Source organism: Mobula hypostoma, chromosome 5, assembly GCF_963921235.1.
Source record: "Mobula hypostoma chromosome 5, sMobHyp1.1, whole genome shotgun sequence".
NCBI classification, from domain to species: Eukaryota; Metazoa; Chordata; class Chondrichthyes; order Myliobatiformes; family Myliobatidae; genus Mobula; species Mobula hypostoma.
The window spans coordinates 112,858,336-112,881,067 of NC_086101.1; the positions used below are offsets into that span (position 1 = coordinate 112,858,336).

Below are 22,732 nucleotides of genomic sequence, written 5' to 3' on the forward strand. Positions count from 1 at the left end.
GGAGAGGAGGAAGAAGAAGTACAAGGTGGCAGATGGCATAGGCTACACCTGCCCCCACACCTCCTCCCTCACTGCCATTCAGGGTCCCAAACAGTCCTTCCAGGTAAGGCAACACTTCACCTCCCAGTCTGTTGGGGTTATCCACTCCATCCTGTGCTCCTGGTGTGGCCTCCTATATACCAGTGAGACCTGATGCAAATTGGGAGACCACTTCGCTGAGCACCTTCACTCCGTCCGACACAAAAGCGGGATTTTCTGGTGGTCACCCATTTCAATTCCACTTCCCATTCCGACTTGTCAGTCCATTGCCTCCTCTACTTCAGATTGAGGCCACACTGAGGTTGGAGGAGCAACACCTTATATTCTGTCTGGGTAGCCTCCAACTTGATGGCATGAACATCGATTTCTCGAACATCTGGTAATGCCCCACCCTGCTTCGCCATTCCCTATTCCCATTTCCCTCTCTCATCTTCTCTCCTTACCAGCCCATCACCTCCCTCTGGTGCTCCTCCACCTTCCCTTTCTTCCATGGCCTTCTGTACGCTTCTATCAGATTGCCCTTCACCAGCCCTTTATTGTTTTCACCAATCGACTTCCCAGCTCTTCAGTTCACCTCTCCCCCTCTCCCATTTTTACCTATCATCTGCCACCCTGTACTTCTTCCAACCCTCCCTCAACTTCTCACCTTCCTTTCCAGTCCTTGGGCCAGAAACATCGACTGTTTACTCTTTTCCAAAGATGCCTCCTGGCCTGCTGAGATCCTTCAGCATTTTGTGAGTGTTGCTTGGATTTTCTGCAGGTTTTCTCATCTTTGTACTAACACAAGAGATTCTGCAGATGCTGGAAATCCAGAGCAACATACACAACTTGCTGGAGACCCTCAGTCTGAAATGTTGACTGTATATTCCTCATCATGGATGCTGGCTGATCTGTTGAGTTCCTCTAGCATTTGGTATAAAATTATGTAAAGTTACAATAAATTGATAGATAAATAAATGTAGATAGAAAGATAGATCTTCTGAGTTCCTTCTGCAAGTTGTGAGCGTTACTGTAGATGTCCAGTGTCTGCAGAATCTCTTGTAAACCCACCAGTCAATTAAAGACCAGTTTATCTCCTTGCTCTTAATTCCTCTGGATCAATAAAAACACAATGCTAAGAAGATATTTTTGGTTGGCAGATACAATTAAAAGATGCTTAGACAGATGCATGGTTGGAAAGGTTCAGAGAGATATGGTCAAATGCAGGCAAGCAAATGGGACAGGTGTGGAGTCCTGGTCAAGTTTGCCTGGCCTAAGGGTCTGTTCCTTGCAGTATTTACTCTCCGAGTCTAGAAAATAACCCAAACACGAAGAAATCTGCAGATGCTGGAAATCCAAAGCAACACACACAAAATGCTGGAGGAACTCAGCAGGCCAGGCAGAATCTATGGAAAAGAGTAAACAGTTGACATTCCGGACCAAAACCCTTTAGAGCAAGAGGGTGGCAGGAGGGGTAGGTGATAGCTGAAACTGGGAAAGGGGGAGGGGTGAGGTAAAGAGCTGGGAAGTTGATTGTTGAAAGAGATCAAGGGCTGGAGAAGGGAGAATCTGATAGGAGAGGATAGAAGACCATGGAAGAAAAGGAAGGGAGAGGAGGACCAGAGAGAGATGATGGGCAGGTAAGGAGATAAGGTGAGAGAAAGAAATGGAATCTTGTGTTAGTAATTTTGTTAATGTCTTGCACAGTACTGTTAGCACAAATTTCATGACGTGTCAATGATAATAAGCCTGATTCTGATTTCCTCTATTAGGGAAGAGGAATAGTACACAGTATGGAAATAGATTCTTTGCTCCATTGTGTCCATGCCAAATATTAAGGACCCATCTCTGCTAACCTCACTTCCCAGCACCTGATCTAACTGAAGTGAATCATATTGTTTGCTTTCGATAGGAATAGGTGTGAGGCTGTTTGAGATTTGACAGCAGATATGATCAATGTGTAGAGAGGAAGAGAGTAAATGCATCCAGGAGGTGGAGTATCCGCGCAGTAAAAGGAAACATGTCACAGCTTATCTGAGGATTCCAAGCAAAGATGTGACTAATAACCCTGTAAGGCATGACTACCTTGTACTGGATGCAATTTGCTTCATAATTGTGTAGTACCTCAGAATCTGAATTAAGTTTAGTATCACTGGCAAAGGTTGTGAAATTTGTTAACTTAGAAGCAGCAGTACAATACATGATAATATAGAAAAAATAAATTAATCATATACATTAAGTGGGTATATGTATATTAAATGGTTAAATCAGAAATAGTGTAAACGCAGAAATGATTTTACAAAGTGAGGTAGCGTTTATGGGTTCAATGCCCATTCAGAAATCGGATAGCAGAGGGGAAGAAGCTGTTCCTGAATCACTGTACCTCCTGCTGGTAACAATGAGGAGAGGGCATGTCCTGGGTGGTGGGGGATCTTTAATAATGGACACGGCCTTTCCGAGGCACTGCTACTTGAAGTTATCTTGGATACTATGATAGAGCTGACTGATTTTATAACTTTCTGTAGCTTCTTTCAATGCTGTGCAGCAGCGCCCCCCTCCGCACCAGACAGTAATGCAACTTGTTGGAACACTCTCTGCAGTACATCTGTAGAAGCTTTAGATGACGAATCAAAATTTCCTCAAGCTCCTAATGAAGTATAGCCACTATCTTGCCTTCTTTGTAGCTGCATCGACATGTTGGTGCCATATCAGATCCTCAGAGGTCTTGAAATTGCTCACTCTCTCCATTTCTGATCCCTCTATGATGTACCTGTGAAAACAACACACAGATGAGCAAAGAAACCAGGAGCTTTGTTCTTGTGTGCATTAGGCCGTATTCTGGAGTTAGGATATATAACCAATAATTAAATTCAACAACAGCCGTTCTTCAGGCATGAACATAGGTAGATACTTTATTGATCCCAAAGGAAATCCCAGTGTCACAGTAGCACTACAAGTACAATATTAGAAGAGAAGAGTCATATGGCGGGGGGGGGGGCGCTGGGAGCGGACCCAAATGCAAGACACAGACACTGAAGTACTAGGAACGGACTTGACTAGAGAGCTAGGACAAGAACACAGACTTGGGCTGGGACATTGGCTAGGCAAGCGGGACCAGGACTAGGAACTGGGAACTAGGAGCCCGGGTTGGATTCCGAGCCAGAGATTGGACAAAGACCCAGAACCTGGGTCTTGACTCGGGCTCAGAGCCTGGAACTAGTCGAAGACATGACTTGGCTACAGGACTAGACATGGCCTGGGTTCCTCGAGGCTTGGGTTCTTCGTGGCTTGGGTTCCTTGAGGCTTGGGTTCTTCTAGGTGAGGACATGATGAGGCTTGGGTTCAGACTCTGAGCCAGAGACTGGACAAGGACCCAGAACCTGGGTCTTGACTGGGACTCGGACTCCGGAACTAGGTGAAGACATGACTTGGTCTTGGGAGACAGGACTAGGTGAGGCTACAGGACAGAACGAGACACTCCTGGGCAGGGTGAGGGAACTCCAGCGCAGGGCAAGGGAACTCCAGCACAGGGCGAGAACATGAAGCCTTGACTTGGTACTCAGGAACAGCCGAGCCTTGGACGACAGGAACGCAGAACACAGAGCCCTGGTCTTGGGGAGGACAGGAACACAGAACCCCGGTCTAGAGCATGGGAACACAGAGCCTTGGACTTGAGAGACAGGAACACAGGGACACGGAACACTGAGCCAGGACCCCTCTTTGGGAACCGGACTTGGGGCCAGGACTCTACACAGAATGTTGAACACGACGAGACAGTTCTCAACACTAGGTAGTGGCAAACAGCCTGACCTACCTAGCAAAGGTGTGGGCACAGAGGCAGTTCCAACTCAATGATAGACAGTGCCTTATCTTGACACAGCAAGGCTCTGGTCTCGCTCCGGTGGTTGAACTTGTCAAGGTTGCAGGCAAGGCTTCAGAAGGAAGGGGAAGGGAAGGGAACAGTCCAGCCTCAGGGTAACGGCAAAGATGGCCTGGCTTACCCAATGGAGGCAAGGACAGGAAGGGACAGATCCAACCGCAGGGTAACGGCAAAGATGGCCTGACTTACCCCACAGAGGCGAGGATGGGATACTGACGAGACAAACCAGGAACCACACTCGAACCCAGGGCCACTTATATTCCCAGCTGCAAGATGAGCATCAGGTGCCTATGATTAAGCCCAACTGAAACAAGGGACAACTGGAAGACCTGGAGTCCGGAGGCCACGGACCAGACTGTGAACCAGAATGCAGATTTCACGGACCGGACCATGACAAGAAGAAAGAAGAATAAATAAAAATAAGTTACCACCAACAGTCTAACAGGAGTGGATCATCACTTCCCTGGCTATAAGTTGACCCTTTATAGAGCCTAATGGCCGAGGGTAAAATTGATCTCATATAGTGCTCTTTGGAGTAGTGCAGTTGTCTTAGTCTTGGATTGTAGATTAATTTTAAAATGCAGCTCTGAAAAACAGTTTTCCTGGGGCTGAGGACACCAGTTGGTTGAAAACTAGACAGTGCTGATTAACATTCACTTTGGGTGTCTAGAGTGTGGGTGCGAAGAAGAAGGAGGTGTGTGAAAACTATATGTAATTCAAAGGAAGCATTGTAGATACATTGTAACTATAGAATTGTCCTGCTGTTACCTTTGATCTTTAACATATAAAATGTCATATAATATTGGGTCGAAGAGGCCTCTTCCTCAGACAGTGTCTCATTTTGTTGTATAAAACACTTCCGTATCCACTAGGTTCAGTGTCTCTCTGGTGGCTTTGTTTACATTACAACAAAGTGTCCTGGAGAAGACCATTCAGCCTCTCAAGCCTGCTACAACATTCAATGGTAGTGTAGCAGACAGCGCGATGCTATTACAGCCCGGGGTGTCAGGGTTTGCTTCTGGTGCCAGCTATAAGCAGTTTATACGTTCTCCCCGTGACCACATGGGTTTCTTCCAGGTGCTCTGGTTTCCTCCCACAGTCCAGAGATGTACTGGTTAGTAGGTTAATTGGTCATTGTAAATTGACCTGGATTACGGTTGGTTAAATAGGTGTGTTGCCAAGCAGCTCACTATGCCAGAAGGGCCTGTTCCATGCTGTATGTCTAAATACAAAAAGATAAAATAAAATAAGACCATTAGACAGGGATGGCCAACCTATGACGCAGGTGCCAAAAGTGGCGCAGTGGATGATTAGAAGTGGCGCATTGCACCCCAGTGATAATAATAAAGTAAGCTTACTCACGCAAAAAGTATTAACCAAAAACCGATTTGTAGAAAAAAAACTAAGACAGGAATTCAAGTAGCTTAGAGCTAGAAATGGGTTTTACTGAGAATAAATCTAAAACTTAGCAACTATTTTTAGTGATTTTATTGTTTCGTGCACATCTTTTCGTGAATGTTATCTTCTTTCACATTAATCTGTTTTCAATTTTTTTAAAAATGATCAATGAGTCAAACTAGGAAAGGAGGATTTTTGTTCTGCAGTTGATCCATAACTGTTCAATATACGTTTGATACTTGTTTGATCCTGAGGCGCCAGGCGTCTGCACCAGCGATGCGTCGCAGTCTTTTGCCAGTCAGTTTACAATTGACACGCATGCGCGACGGAGTTGTGCTTTGTTCGTCCTTTGTGAACGTTTGCAGTTTTGTACTTTTTTGAAAACTAAGCCTTGTTTTTACATTCAGTTACCCATCACAGTGCACAAGAAAATGAGCAAAAGAAAAGCAGAAAGTGATAGTAAGCATGAATTCAATGAAAGTCGTTTTCGTGATTTTGCTAAAGAAAAAGCCTGCGTACTTGCGTTTATAAACCCATTTTCACTTAGTGAACAAAAAATCATGGATGCCTAGTAACATACAAATGGAACTTATTAACTTGAAAACAAATTCACTATTGAACATGAAATTTGATGAGCTTCTCTCAGTCCCAAATGCTTCTGACATGATCAATTTCTGGCAATCATTACCCTGCGAACACCTTCCAGAACAAAGAAAATTTTCTCAGAGTTATATTTGTCATTTCAGAATGATGTACAGATGTGAACAAGCATTTTCAGCCATGAAATTGATTAAAAACAAAACGAGGTTGTGATTGACTGATTCAAATTTGAAGAATTCTCTGCTGCTCTCAGTAACTAATTTAACTCCAAACATTAAAAAAGCTTGGTGAAATCAAAACAGACTCAAAAGTCTCATTAAGGTAAGTAATGCTTATCTAGTTTTTATATTAAATCAATATACCATGTAAAAATGCTAAATATGTCTATATTAATATATTTTTACAAGAATTGAATGGGGGTACAAGAGTTGTATGGCGCATCTGAACTCGTGCGTGAAGAAATTGATGTATGGAATGTAAAAGGTTGGCCACCTCTGCCATAAGACATAGCAGCAGAATTAGGCCATTTGGCCCATCGAGTCTGCTCCATCATTCAATCATTTCAAAGTTAAAGTCAAAATAAATTTATTATCAAAGTACACATATTTTATCATCTACTACATTGAGATTCATTTTAAGTAGGCATTTATAGGAAGGTAAAGAAACATAGAATTTTTGAAAAACTATACATAAACAAAGACTTACAAACAACCAATGTGCAAAAGACAATAAATTACACAAGTAAAAAGTAAATAATTCTGAGAATAAAGTTGTAGAGTCTTTGAAAGAGAGTCCATTGGCCGTGGAATCAGTTCAGAGGTGTGGTGAGTGAAGTTATCCACACTGGTTCAGGAGCCTGGTGGTTGGAGCGTAATAACTGTTCCTGAACCTGGTGGGGCTCCTGTAACTGCTGTCTGATGTTAGTAGAGAGAAGGGACCATGGTCTGGATGATGGATATATATTTCCTCTCAATCCCATTCTTCTGCCTTCTCCCCGTAACATTTGTCGCCCTTACGAGTCATAGTCATAGTCATACTTTATTGATCCGGGGGGAAATTGGTTTTCGTTGCAGTTGCACCATAAATAATAAATAGTAATAGAACCATAAATAGTTAAATAGTAATATGTAAATTATGCCAGTAAATTATGAAAGTCTGAACCTCCAAGGGAGGAGTTGTAAAGTTTGATGGCCACAGGCAGGAATGACTTCCTATGACGCTCTGTGCTGCATCTCGGTGGAATGAGTCTCTGGCTGAATGTACTCCTGTGCCCACCCAGTACATTATGTAGTGGATGGGAGACATTGACCAAGATGGCATGCAACTTAGACAGCATCCTCTTTTCAGACACCACCGTGAGAGAGTCCAGTTCCATCCCCACAACATCACTGGCCTTACGAATGAGTTTGTTGATTCTGTTGGTATCTGCTACCCTCAGCCTCCTGTCCCAGCACACGACGGCAAACATGATAGCACTGGCCATCACAGACTCGTAGAACATCCTCAGCATCGTCCGGCAGATGTTAAAGGACCTCGGTCTCCTCAGAAAATAGAGACGGCTCTGTCCCTTCTTGTAGACAGCCTCAGTGTTCTTTGACCAGTCCAGTTTATTGGAACTAATTAAGAACCTATCAACTTCACTGTAAGTATACCCAATGACTTGGCCTCCACAGCTGTCTGTGGCAGTGAATTCCACAGCAAAAGAAATTCCTCCTCATCTCTGTTTTAAGGGGACATCCTTTTGTTTTGAGGCTGTGCTGTCTTGAACTAGACTCTTCCACCATTGGAAACACCATCTGCACATCCACTCTGTCAAGGCCTTTCAACATTCGTTAGGTTTCAATGAGATCCCCCCCCCCCATTCTTCTAAACTCCAGTGAGTACAGACTCAGAGCCATCAAATACTCCTCATGTGTTAACCCCTTCATTCCCTGGATTACTCTCCTGAACTTTCTCTGATCCCTCTCCAGTGCCAGCACATCCCAAAGCCACTCAAAATATTCCAAGCGCGGTTTAACCAATGCCTTATGAAGTCTCAGCATTACATCTTTGCTTTTATATTCTAATCCCCTAAAATGAACACCAACAGTGTGTTTTCCTTCCTTACTACAGACTCAATCTGCAAGTTAACCTTCAGGGAGTCCTGCACAAGGACTCCCAAATCCACTTGCACCTCTGATTTCTGAAATTTTACCCTGTTTAGAAAATAGTCTATGCCTTTATTCCTTCTACCAAAGTGCATGACCATACACTTCCCTGCACTATATCCCATCTGCCACTTCTTTGCCCATTCCCAAATTGGTCCAAGTCCTTCTGTAGACTCCCTATGTCCTTTGATGCCCTTTGGTGCCGAACATGATTGCAGCCGATCTATGATGTTCTCGACTCCTGTTCTCTGCCAGTTCCCCATGTCCCCCTATTCCTCGATCTGTCAAATATGTGCTCACCTTCATTTTGAATACATTTACTGATTCGGCTTCCTTCATCCTCAGTGGCAGGGAGTCCCTCTGTGAAAATTAATTTCTATATGAGACCTCCATTGGCCAGGGTCGACCATGGATGTTGTGTCCTAGCTGTTCAGATGCGCAAGCTTGGGCAGTACAATATGGAGAGCAAGCTGTTGCCCAAGTAGCAAGCTTCCTCTCTCCATGCATCTGATGAACCCAAAGGAACGGCAGAGACCAATACAGTTCGGCACCAGCAGCCTTGCAGGAGTTGCCAGTCAGCGCTGAACTCAACGTAAAGAATTCAGCTCCAGGTTTTTCCCTGGGGGTTTACTCCTGAAGCACTTCCCATCAGTGGGTATAGCCGCAAGGCAGCAGAGGTTTGAGATCAGAGCTTTCCTTTTCCTGCGTGAGCTGCCAACCACAGCTGACGACTGACATTTGCCTGAAGCGACTGTTTTTAAGGCACCTGTAACCCGCCTTTGCTCCTTCTCCTACTAGTAGAAATGATACCGCCGGGCTTAGTAGCCAAGCCACATGTGAAGGCCAGGAAATGGACTTGGTTGTCAGATGCTGTTTGAGACCTACACCATTGGGAACATTTGATAGGTAGTAGGAGCTTATCCCCACTGCTACTGTTGTGACTGTGAATGAAGTCACCAGAGAGACACTGAAGCTGCAGGTTATAGATGTGTATAGAGCTTTGACCAGCAACCAATCTGGACATCAGAAGCTTGGAGAGGAGGGGACTTCAATCAGGTCCCCTGCCCCGAGGATAAAAGGCAGTAGTGGGTCACGGCAGCATAATAGAACTTTGACCAGCGACCATTCGGCATTTGGAATTGATTAATAAAAGCGGCCAAAAAGTTCTATTTTAATTTCATCAGTCCACAAGACTTGTTTCCAAAATGCATCAGGCTTGTTTAGATGTTCCTATGAACTCTTTGAATAGAACTTTTTGGCCGCAATGAGCAAAGGTATGTTTGGGGAAAAAAAAGGGTGCAGAGCTTCATGAAAAGAACCCCTCTCCAACTGTTAAGCGCGGGGGTGGATTGATTATGCTTTGGGCTCATGCTGCAGCCAGTGGCATAGGGAACACTTACTGATAGAGGGAAGAATGAATTCAATTAAATACCAGCAAATTCTGGAAGCAAACATCACACCATCTGTAAAAAAGCCGAAGATGAAAAGAGGATGGCTTCTACAACAGGATAATGAATCTAAACACACCTCAAAATCCACAATGGACTACCTCAAGAGGCGCAAGCTGAAGGTTTTGCCATGGACCTCACAGTCCCCGGACCTAAACATCATCGAGAATCTGTGGATAGACCTCAAAAGAGCCGTGCATGCAAGACGGCCCAAGAATCTCTCAGAACCAGAAGCCTTTTGCAAGGAAGAATAGACAAAAATCCCCCAAACAAGAATTGAAAGACTCTTAGCTGGCTACAGAAAGTGTTTTCAAGCTGTGATACTTGCCAAAGGGTGTGTTACTAAGTACTGACCATGCAGGGTGCTCAAACGTTTGCTTCGGGCCCTTTTCCTTTTTTGTTATTTTGAAACTGTAAAAGATGGAAATGAAGTTTTCTTGCTTAAAATACTAAAGAAATGTGTCATCTTTAACTTTATGCCTTTTGGAAATCAGTTCATCTTTTACTTGCTTAGCTATTCACAGTAACAGAAATTTTGACCAGGGGTGCCCAAACTTTTGCATGCCACTGTATCTGCACAGCTAGGACAGTAGAGATGCCAGGCAGGAAAGTGAAATGCTCCTGTTTCCGGACAGGGAAGGCAGGGAGATCGCCAGTGTCCCTGACAACCACAACTCGAGAAATGCATCCAGCTGCAGCTTCTAACAAACCGCGTTGGGGAGTTGGAGCTGGAACTGGATGAACTCTAGATCATTTGGGAGGCTGAAGGGCTGATAGACAGGGCATTCGTAAGGCCAGTGATGTTGTGGGGATGGAACTGGACTCTCTCACAGTGGTGTCTGAAAAGAGGATGCTGTACAAGTTGCATGCCATCTTTCCACTACATAATGTACTGGTTGGGCACAGGAGTACATTCAGCCAGAGACTCGTTCCACCGAGATGCAACACAGAGCGTCATAGGAAGTCATTCCTGCCTGTGGCCATCAAACTTTACAACTCCTCCCTTGGAGGGTCAGACACCCTGAGCCAATAGGCTGGTCCTGGACTTATTTCCTGGCATAATTTACATATTACTATTTAATTATTTATGGTTTTATTACTATTTTATTATTTATGGTGCAACTGTAATGAAAATCAATTTCCCCCAGGATCAATAAAGTATGACTATGACTATATAGAAAGGTAGTTACACACAAGGTGCAGGACACAGGAAACTGGATGACAGTCAGAAAGGGGAAAGGGGTTAAAGAGCCAGTGGCAGAGTATCCCTGCGGTCAGCTCCCTCAACAACAGGTTACTTTGGGATGACCTAACAGAGGGGTGTGTGTGTGTGTCTCTCTCTCTCTTCCCCCTCCCCTCCCCTCCCTCCCTCTCTATCTCTCTTTCACTGCCTTCATTGAGGGTGGGATGCTGAGCAGACAAGGAGGGTGGGGAACCACCCGATCCGAACATGAGGTGCAGTTCCTCTCATTTGCAATTCATCTCACTCTGCCTGCCTTTCCTCCCTTGTTCTGTTCCTCTCACCATCTCCCTCTCCCATCGTCCCATCCCCTATAACTCTTTGTTGCTCCACTTCCTACCTTCAAGCCTCTCCCCCTCCCTGCCACACCTGAAACCGCCTGTCAATTACCCCTCATTACCTGGATCCACCTATCACCTGCCAACTCCTGCCACAACCCTCCTCCTCACCTCTTTATACTGGCTGTCTTGTGAAAATCTGTCCTGAAGTGGGGTCTCGACCCGAAATATTCATTGTCATTTCCTTCCACAGTTGCTGCCTGACCCGCTGAGTTCCTCCAGCAGATTGTCTTTCTGCTCCAGATCCCAGCATCTCATGTTGCTGGGACTGTTTGTAAGTTCGATAAGGAGCCAGTGGTGTTTGGACTTGCTCTTGTTTGTGGAACGTTCTCCCTGTCACAGTAGTGACAGGCGCTATCTCCACTCGGCAGACAGAAGGTCAGGATGTTCTATTTCACTGCTGTCAGAGACAGGAAGAGCAGCCAGTCCTTTGAGAGCTCTACTTAACTCTGGTGGTGTAGCGGGTGGAGCTGCTAGCCTGCCTCACAGTTCCAGAGAGCTCGGTTCGATCCAGGCTCTGGCGCTGTGCTGTGTGTGGCTGTGTGGAGTTTTCATGTTCTCCCCAGTTTCCCCCGCTTCCTCTCCTGGGTCCTGATGAGGCGTTCTCAGCTTGAAACCGGGTACAGAGAGCAAGTGAGTGTTCAACACTGTCTACCAGCCTCTCACTCACTGCTGCTGGAGAGGGTGTCTGCGTGTAGCGGTCTCTCACTCACTACTCCTGAGGAAAAATCCTTGCATTGGAGATCATTCCTTCTCCGTCTCTCTCCTCCCACTCTCCTCCTCCCCTCTCCTCCTCCCCCATCTCCTCCTCCCCTCCCTCTCCCCTCCCCCTCCCCCTCTCCCCTCCCCCTCTCCCACCTCCTCCTCCCTCCTCCCCTCTCTCCCCCTTTCTCTCCCCCCCTCTCTCTCTCTCCCCCGTCTCTCTCCCCCTCCTTCCCAATGCTGTTGATGAATGTGGCTGGAACAACGTTTAATTGGCATGGATTGTAGATTTGGACTCTAATTCAGTTTTTAATGATGTGCTCTAGTTCTGGTCACTTTTTTTTTACTTTTGGGTGATTCTTGAATCGGGGCGGGCTGCAGATAATGAACACTGAGCTGAACTGAACTGAAATATGCCTCTTGATTTTCTGTTTTACGTTCTGTGTGTCCACTCTTTTCTTTTGTTGCCATTTGTGTGATTTTTCTTTGCACATGGGGGGGAAGGGGGTTTGATGTTTGTCTTTAACAGGATCCACGGTATTTCTTTGTTTCGTGACTGTGGGGAAGAAGAATTTGATAATAAAATGTACTTTGAATCTTTGAACTTTATTCCTCTCCATAGATGCTGCCTGACCTGCTGAGTTCCTACAGCATTTTGCGTGTGTTACAATCCTAATTACTACAGTTTGGGAACACTATGACAATTTTGTCACTTTGCACTGAAGCAGACTTTTTTTTTAATTGTGCTCCATATAACCATAGAACTTCTTGTCCGTGCCGAACGCTTATTCTCACCTAGTCTCATCTACCTGCACTCAGCCCCTAACCCTCCATTCCTTTCCTGTCCTTATACCTATCCATTTTTTTTTTAAATGACGAAATCGAACCTGCCTCTACCACTTCTAAATTGTGTATAATTTTGTTTATCTTGTGAAGTTCAAAGTTCAAAATAAGAGTTATTATCAGGGACACCATATACAACCCTGAGATTCATTTTCTTGTGGGCATGCTCTATAACTCAATAATAGAATAAATAAAAGACTACACCAACTTGGCAGTTCAGTCAGCCTCCAAAAATCAACAAACTATACAAATAGAAAAAGAAAGCAATAATAATAAGTAAATAAGCAATAAATATCGAGAACATGAGATGAAGAGTCCATTAGTTGTGGGAACAGTTCAGTGATGGGGCGAGTGAAGTTATCCCCTTGGTTCAAGAGCCTCATGGTTGAGGGCCTGAACTGTCCTGAACTTGGTGGTGTGAGTCCTAAGGCTCCCGTACCACCTTCCTGATGGCAGCAGTGAGAAGAGAGCATGCCTTGGGTGTGGGGTCCCTGATGATGGATGCTGCTCTCCTGCAGCAACAAAGCTTCGTGGTGGGGAGGGCTTTGCGCATGATGGACTGGGCCATCTCCATTACTTTTTGTGGGATTTTCTTCTGAAGGGCATCGGTGTTCCCATACTAGGCTATGATGTAGCCAGTCAATATACATTCCACCACACATCTGTAGAAGTTTGTCAAAGTTTTAGATATCATGCCAAGTCTTTGCAAACTCCTAAGGAAGTAGAGTCATTGCTGTGCTTTCTTCGTAATTGCACTTACCTGTTGGGCCCAGGACAGTTCCTCTAAAATGATGACTCCTGAGGAATTTAAAGCTGTTGACCTTTTCCACCTCTGATCCCCTGACGAGGACTGGCTCATGGACCTCTGCTTTCCTCCTGCTGAAGTCAGTAATTAGCTCCTCGGTCTTGCTGACATTGAGTAAGAGGTTGTTGTTATGGCAACGCTCAGCCAGGTTTTCAATCTCCATCCTATATGCTGATTCATCACCACCTTTGATTCGTCAGAAACCTTGACTATGGCATTGGAGCTGTGCTTAGCCACGTAGTCATAAGCACACAGCTCTGTGAACGCAGCTTACCTAATGCGATGTTCCTGTGATTCTGCTGCAAGCATGTTTTTCACTGCTTCAGTGCATCAATGGACTTGTGCAGGTGACAATAAACTTGACTTTGTCTTGAACACATTTTAATTTATTTTTCCAGTGAATTAAGTTTACCAGTGAAGCAGGTAAGTTCAAAGGGATATGGTAACCGGGGTCACAGTGAATGGAGAGGGACTATGGGAACTGGGACGCAGTGAGTGGAGTTGGAACAGAGTAAACATTGCCTGTCAGATGCTGAGCTATTGGGGGTTTGACTAGTCCAACAGCGGATTACTGGAGCTTTACTGCACCGGTTTTCTTAAAGTAAGCTGCAGAGAATTGTGAACTCAGTCAGCTCCATCATCGGGATGAGCCTCCATAGTATCCAGGACATCTCAAAGGAGCGATGCCTCAAAAAGGTGGCATCCATCATTAAGGACCCTCATCACTCAGGACATGCCCTGTCCTCACTGCCACCATCAGGGAGGAGGTCCAGGACCCCGAAGGCACACACTCAATGATTCAGGAACAGCTTCTTCCCCTCTGCCATCTGATTTCTAAATGGAGGTTCAACCCATGAACACTACCTTTTTTTCAAAAAATTCTTTTTTTACACTACTTATTTAATATATATACTTATTTAATATATTTAATATGTATTTAATATATATACTCTTTCTGTAATTCACAGATTTTAAAAATTATTATGTATTACATTATACTGCTGCTGCAAAGACAACAAATTTCACAACATATGCCAGTGATATTAAAGCTGATCCTGATTAAACTGGTGAATTGTTGGGAAGTAAAGTAATGTGCACCTGCACTGAATTACTCATTGAGTCATACAGCATTGAAACAGGCCCTTTGGCCGGACTGGTCCATGCTGACCAATATGACCACCCAAGCTCATCCCATTTGACTGTGTTTGACCCATCTCCCTCTAAACCTTTCCCACCCATGTGTAGTACTATGCAAAAGTCTTAGGCACATATACAGTATATAGAGCTAGATCAATAAACCAATTGTTTGGAATCAAATACCTTGCCAGGTTGGGTGTGTCTGTACCTGCACCACCCACCCCACCCACCCCTGGCACTCTCTCTCTGCCACCTGTCGCACAACTCTCCCGCGGCACTCCACCCTTGCCATTCCCAACATCAGGTTTACAAACTCACTCTCTACTCCACCTATACAAATTCAGTACTGTGCAAAAGTCTTAGGCACCCTAGCTATAGATACAGTATGAGCCCAAGACTTTTCAACAGCAGCATACTTGTCCAAACGTCTTTCAAATTTTATAATTGGACCCATCTCCACGACTTCCTCTGGCAGCACATTCCACATACCCACCCCTATCTGAATGAAAAACTTGCCCCTCTTTCCCCCCTCACCTCAAACTTAAACCTATGCCCCTAGTTTAAGATTATCCCTACCCTGGGAAAAAGTTTGTGACTATTAACGTCAACAACTTCTGTAAGGTGACCCCTCAGCCTCCTCTGCTCCAAGGGAAACGTCCCAGTGTTATAACTCAAGTCTTCCAGTCTTGGTGACATCCCTGTGAATCTTTTCTGCATCCTTTTCAGCTTAATGACATCCTTCCTATAGCTGGCAGATCAGTGGAACTAGAGAGGGACCATTCCTAATGGGCAAATATCAAAGGAAAATTCATTATTAAAGTCCTTTGTTATTCAAATAACAAGCCATGGGTAACAAAGGACATTAAGGACATCCTGAACGCTAAAAAGAGGGCGTTTAGAGATGGAAATAGGGAGGAGCTGAAGGCAATACAGAGGGACCTGAAAGCCAGGATCAGGGAGGCTAAAGACAGGTACAGGAGGAAGCTTGAGTGGAAACTCCAGCAGAACAACATGAGAGAGGTCTGGAGTGGGATGAGGACCATCACTGGGTTCCGGCAAACTAGCAACAGAGGAGCTGAAGGCAGTGTGGACAGGGCCAACGAACTTAACCTGTTCTTTAACAGATTTGACATTGTGGCCCCTGCCCATCTCCCACATGAGTCATCTGTTGTCGGCCCCTGACCAACACATATTCCACTCTCCCCTCCTACTCCTCCTCACAGTCCCCCACCCTACTCTCATGACTATACCCCTTCCCCACACGAAACCACCACGGTGGCTTCACAGCTGAACAGGTGAGAAGACAGCTTAAACGTCTCAACCCAAGCAAGGCTGCAGGACCGGATGGTGTCAGTACCAGGGTGCTCAAAGCCTGTACCCCTCAGCTATGTGGAGTACTTCGCCATGTACTCAACCTGATCCTGAGGCTCCGGAGGGTTCCTGTGCTGTGGAAGACATCCTGCCTCGTCCCTGTGCCGAAGATGCTACGTCCCAGCGGCCTCAATGACTACAGACCAGTGGCATTGACCTCCCACATCATGAAGACCCTGGAGAGACTTGTTCTGGAGCTGCTCTGGTCTATGGTCAGGCCACACTTAGATCCCCTCCAGTTTGCCTACCAGCCCCCACTAGGAGTTGAGGATGCCATCGTCTACCTGCTGAACCGTGTCTACGCCCACCTGGACAAGCCAGCGAGCACTGTGAAGGTCATGTTTTTTGACTTCTCCAGTGCGTTCAACACCATCCGCACTGCTCTGCTGGGGGAGAAGCTGACAGCGATGCAGGTGGATGCTTCCCTGGTGTCATGGATTCTTGATTACCTGACTGGCAGACCACAGTACGTGAGCTTGCAACACTGTGTGTCCGACAGAGTGATCAGCAGCACTGGGGCTCCACAGGGGACTGTCTTGTCTCCCTTTCTCTTTACCATTTATACCTCGGACGTCAACTACTGCAGAGTCTTGTCATCTTCAGAAGTTTTCTGATGACTCTGCCATAGTTAGATGCATCAGCAAGGGAAATGAGGCTGAGTACAGGGCTATGGTAAGAAACTTTGTCACATGGTGTGAGCAGAATTATCTGCAGCTTAATGTGAAAAAGACTAAGGAGCTGGTGGTAGACCTGAGGAGAGCTAAGGTACCGGTGACCCCTGTTTCCATCCAGGGGGTCAGTGTGGACCTGGTGGAGGATTACAAATACCTGGGGATACGAATTGACAATAAACTGGACTGGTCAAAGAACACTGAGGCTGTCTACAAGAAGGGTCAGAGCCGTCTCTATTTCCTGAGGAGACAGGTCCTTTAACATCTGCCAGACGATGCTGAGGATGTTCTATAAACCTGTGGTGGCCAGTGCGATCATGTTTGCTGTTGTGTGCTGGGGCAGCAGGCTGAGGGTAGCAGACACCAACAGAATCAACAAACTCATTCATAAGGCCTGTGATGTTGTGGGGATGGAACTGGACTCTCTGACAGTGGTGTCTGAAAAGAGGATGCTGTCCAAGTTGCATGCCATCTTGGACAATGTCTCCCACCCACTACATAATGTACTGGGTGGGCACAGGAGTACATTCAGCCAGAGACTCATTCCACCGAGATGCAGCACAGAGCGTCATAGGAAGTCATTCCTGCCTGTGGCCATCAAACTTTACAACTCCTCCCTTGGAGGGTCAGACTCCCTGAGCCAATAGGCTGGTCCTGGACTTACTTCCTGGCATAATTTACATATTACTATTTAACTATATATGGTTTTATTACTACTTAAATATTTATGGTGCAACTGTAACAAAAACCAATTTCCCCCGGGATCAATAAAGTATGACTATGACTATGACTAAGTGCATGAAATGTTTCCACAACCAATGGGCTGATTTTCAAAGACTCATGTCCTCAATATTCATTATTTTATTATTATTGCTTTTCTTGTTTGCACAGTTTGTCGTCTTCTGCCCTCTGGTTAAACGTCCTAGTTGGGCGGCCTCTCATTGACTCTGTTACAGTTATTATTTCTCTAAATTTGCTGAGTATACCCATAAGAAAACGAATCTCAGGGTTGTATATGGTGACATATATGTACTTTATAATAAAATTTACTTCGAACTTTGAAATTAAATTCCTTATCTATGCATTAATCTGTCTGGATGGCATGCAAAATCAAAGTATCTTGCTAAGTGTGAAAGTAATGATCTTGGTTCGATCCTGACCACCGGAACTGTCTTTGTGGAGTTTGGAATCTGAGAAATACTGGAAGTTGTTGGAATTTTGGCTGACATGAGAATGCCTGAAGGCTTACCTGTCCCCGTGACCAGATAGGTTACTCCTGGGTGCTCCGGTTTCTTCCCACGTCCCAAAGCCGTGCAGTTCGGTAGGTTAATAGGCCAATGTAAAATTTTCCCTAGCGTGTGGGTGGTTGACAGAATCAGGGAGACTAGCTGAGGAGAATGTAGGATTAATGTAGAATAAATAGGATTGATGTAAAATTTGTGTAAGTGGGTTTGAGAGGAGTTGATTATAAAAGTAAGGGTGTAATGCTGAGGTTTTATAAGGCATTGGTCAGACTGCACTTGGAGTGTTAACCCCTTAACTAATCAAGGAGGATTGGGGTGGAGATACATCTCCACCAAAGGAGGTGTAAGATGCTCCTTTCCTCTGCTATCCTGCAGAACACCGTTGGGCAAGGTGTAGCAGCTGCTTAGCCCCCACCCCCCACCCTGATCAGGGTCATGTGAAGCCATGGGAGCAGGTGGTGGATGGTCGTATGAGCAGCCGGTGCAGATCACAAGTCCTGGTTATGTGACCACTGACACCAGGCAGACAATCTCTGAAGAGTATTGATAATGGCCGGGGTCACCCATCTGGTAAAGACACTGCCCAGAAGCTGGCAATGGCAAACCACTTCTGTAAAAGAAAATTGCTGAGAACAATCATGGTCATGGAAAGACCATGATCACCCACATCACCGACACAGCACATAATTGTGATGATGATCTATGAATGGATGTGTTGTCATTAGAGAGGTTCCAAAGGACTAAGCTGAGAGGCAGTTGAGGAACATGCAGAGGGGATTTTGGGGGAATCCTGGCAGGCTAAAGCGAATGGAGGAGAAGGTGAAAAATAAAATATATTGTGGAAATTCATGAGAGTATTTCATAAATGTTGAGAGACTGAAAGATATTGTGTTTGGAAGGTATTGTAGATGGATTACAGGAAGTTAACCTTTAGATAGAGCAGGCGATAAGGAAGGCAAGCATATGTCTTTATTGCAAGTAAATTCAAATGCAAGAGATCCAGATATGATTACATGGATTCCTGGTGAGATCAGGAGTGGACTGTTATGGGCATGTCTGTGATATAAATACGAGAGATTCTCAAGATGCTGGAAATCCAGAGCAACGCACACAAAATGCTGGAGGAATGCAGCAGGTCAGGCAGTGTCTATGGAGGCGAATAAGTAGAGACATTTTGGGCTGTGATCCTTCATTGGGACTTATGAGTCTTGGTCCAAAACAACAACTGCTTTCCCCCTCCACAGATGCTGCCTAACCTGTTGAATTCCTCTGGCATTTTATGTGTGTGGCTAAGGAAATATTGTGAGAGGTAAAAACGGGTAATGCCGGCCAACAGGGTGAAGCTGTAAAGACCAATCCTCTGTACAGTGGATACAATGGACTGCAGAAGCATTGATGAACTCCAACCAAACCATTGACTTTGGACAATGGAGATGGGAGGTCATCAAACCCTAACCCCACTGGAAGCTAAAGGCCCAAGAAGAAGAAGCTAATATATATATATATATTTGGGACTTGGGGTATGTAGTGAAGTTCGACCAGATTGATTCTTGAGGTGGCAATCTTGTTCAGAGAGATTACACAAGCCATGTCTATTCTCTCAGAAGTTTAAAAGAATAAGAAGAAAACCTTGTGCAAAGTTTTCTAGAAGCCTGATGTTTCCCCTAGTTGAGGTGCCCAGAACCTGTAGTGATGGTCTCAAAACAAAGGGCTCAGATGTGAAGAAATTCCTCCACCCAGTTTTCCAAGAGGACCACAATCTTGTCGTTGGGTTTGGAGACTTGCATGCCTCAATGACCCAGAGAGCTATGTTGGCTGGAGTCAGGGTGTTATGCTTTGGCTCTTGGTAGGGTCACCCAGGCCAAACAGATCAAAGGGCAGAGGTCAGAGTAAGAGTGGTCTCCTGGTCCTCCAGGTTCAGGGGTTCAGCTCGGGGCTAACAACCCTGACTGGTCAAACAAAACTTACAGAAACAGCAATGAAGAAACGTTCTACATCTGAGTGTGACGGTATTCCCGAGTCTTCACCCGGGACTTGTGTGACTGATGGTAGTGAAAACCGAGAGGAAGCTACTGAAGTGATGAAGGAAGCCCTGAACACTGCTGGGTGGAGGACCGTCATTGCTGCCCTAAATGCCAGTGGTGTAATTGGGCAGTAAGTGTAAGAACATGAGCAGTGTCGTAAATTCATACATCAGCAAAAGAGACCTTTCAGCCCAACTCATCCACGCAGACCAAAGTGCTCCCTAACGTTAGCCCTAAACCCTCTGGACTTTCTCTAATGCAGGCACACCCGTTCCTAGATAGGGGGGCCCAAAACCGCTCATAATACTCTGCGTGTTCAGGCCAATGCTCATAAAGCCCAGGCATTGTTTTGGTATTCTAACATTGCATTATTCTTCATCATCACCAACTCAACCTGCAAGTCAACCTCGTGCGAATCCTGCACCAGGACTCCTAAGTCCCTCTGCACCTTTGACTTTTGAATTTTCTCTCCATTTACAAAATAGTCCATGCCTTTATTCCTTCCACCAAAGTGTAGAATAGTTTTGTCATAGTGTTCTTGAAGAAGCTGTTCTTGAATCTGGTAGGGTAGGACACCTGGCTTCCGTACCTCCTGCCCGATGGTAGCTCTCAGAAGATGGCGTGGCCTGGATGGTGGGGATTTTCATTGCCCAATGGTAGCTGTGAGAAGATGGCGTGGCCCAGATGGTGGGATTTTTATTGATCGATGGTAGCTGTGAGAAGATGGCGTGGCCCAGATGGTGGGGATTTTTATTGATGGATGGTAGCTGTGAGAAGATGGCGTGGCCCGGATGGGGGGGATTTTTATTGATCGATGGTAGCTGTGAGAAGATGGCGTGGCCCGGATGGTGGGGATTTTTATTGATGGATGGTAGCTGTGAGAAGATGGCGTGGCCCGGATGGTGGGGATTTTTATTGATGGATGGTAGCTGTGAGAAGATGGCGTGGCCCGGATGGTGAGGATTTTTATTGCCCGATGGTAGCTGTGAGAAGATGGCGTGGCCCGGATGGTGGGGATTTTTATTGATCGATGGTAGCTGTGAGAAGATGGCGTGGCCCAGATGGTGGGATTTTTATTGATCAATGGTAGCTGTGAGAAGATGGCGTGGCCCAGATGGTGGGGATTTTTACTGATGGATGGTAGCTGTGAGAAGATGGCGTGGCCCGGATGGTGGGGATTTTTATTGCCCGATGGTAGCTGTGAGAAGATGGCATGGCCCGGATGGTGGGGATTTTTATTGATCGATGGTAGCTGTGAGAAGATGGCGTGGCCCGGATGGTGGGGATTTTTATTGATGGATGGTAGTTGTGAGAAGATGGCGTGGCCCGGATGGTGGGGATTTTTATTGATGGATGGTAGCTGTGAGAAGATGGCGTGGCCCGGATGGGGGGGATTTTTATTGATCGATGGTAGCTGTGAGAAGATGGCGTGGCCCGGATGGTGGGGATTTTTATTGATGGATGGTAGCTGTGAGAAGATGGCGTGGCCCGGATGGTGGGGATTTTTATTGATGGATGGTAGCTGTGAGAAGATGGCGTGGCCCGGATGGTGAGGATTTTTATTGCCCGATGGTAGCTGTGAGAAGATGGCGTGGCCCGGATGGTGGGGATTTTTATTGATCGATGGTAGCTGTGAGAAGATGGCGTGGCCCAGATGGTGGGATTTTTATTGATCAATGGTAGCTGTGAGAAGATGGCGTGGCCCAGATGGTGGGGATTTTTACTGATGGATGGTAGCTGTGAGAAGATGGCGTGGCCCAGATGGTGGGGATTTTCATTGCCCAATGGTAGCTGTGAGAAGATGGCATGGCCCGGATGGTGGGGATTTTTATTGATCGATGGTAGCTGTGAGAAGATGGCGTGGCCCGGATGGTGGGGATTTTTATTGATGGATGGTAGTTGTGAGAAGATGGCGTGGCCCGGATGGTGGGGATTTTTATTGATGGATGGTAGCTGTGAGAAGATGGCGTGGCCCGGATGGGGGGGATTTTTATTGATCGATGGTAGCTGTGAGAAGATGGCGTGGCCCGGATGGTGGGGATTTTTATTGATGGATGGTAGCTGTGAGAAGATGGCGTGGCCCGGATGGTGGGGATTTTTATTGATGGATGGTAGCTGTGAGAAGATGGCGTGGCCCGGATGGTGAGGATTTTTATTGCCCGATGGTAGCTGTGAGAAGATGGCGTGGCCCGGATGGTGGGGATTTTTATTGATCGATGGTAGCTGTGAGAAGATGGCGTGGCCCAGATGGTGGGATTTTTATTGATCAATGGTAGCTGTGAGAAGATGGCGTGGCCCAGAAGGTGGGGATTTTTACTGATGGATGGTAGCTGTGAGAAGATGGCATGGCCCGGATGGTGGGGATTTTTATTGATGGATGGTAGCTGTGAGAAGATGGCGTGGCCCGGATTGTGGGGATTTTTATTGCCCGATGGTAGCTGTGAGAAGATGGCGTGGCCCGGATGGTGGGGATTTTTATTGATGGATGGTAGTTGTGAGAAGATGGCGTGGCCCGGATGGTGGGGATTTTTATTGCCCGATGGTAGCTGTGAGAAGATGGCATGGCCCGGATGGTGGGGATTTTTATTGATCGATGGTAGCTGTGAGAAGATGGCGTGGCCCGGATGGTGGGGATTTTTATTGATGGATGGTAGTTGTGAGAAGATGGCGTGGCCCGGATGGTGGGAATTTTCATTGCCCAATGGTAGCTGTGAGAAGATGGCGTGGCCCGGATGGTGGGGATTTTTATTGTCCGATGGTAGCTGTGAGAAGATGGCGTGGCCCGGATGGGGGGGATTTTTATTGTCCGATGGTAGCTGTGAGAAGATGGCATGGCCCGGATGGTGGGGATTTTTATTGATGGATG

At 45.9% G+C, this 22,732-nt stretch overlaps 1 protein-coding gene across 4 annotated transcripts in view; it reads left to right on the forward strand.

Moving 5' to 3' along the window:
- LOC134346925 (vigilin-like) overlaps positions 1 to 22,732 on the forward strand; it is a 269,588-nt gene that overhangs the window by 315 nt on the left and 246,541 nt on the right. For 3 of the 4 annotated variants that reach the window (XM_063048785.1, XM_063048790.1, XM_063048792.1), the window contains exon 1: positions 11,513 to 11,702. The exons of the other annotated variant lie outside the window; for it this stretch is intronic. The gene's annotated coding sequence lies outside the window, so the exon portion shown is untranslated. Of the gene's footprint in view, positions 1 to 11,512; positions 11,703 to 22,732 lie in introns of those variants that run through there. 4 annotated transcript variants of the gene reach the window in all.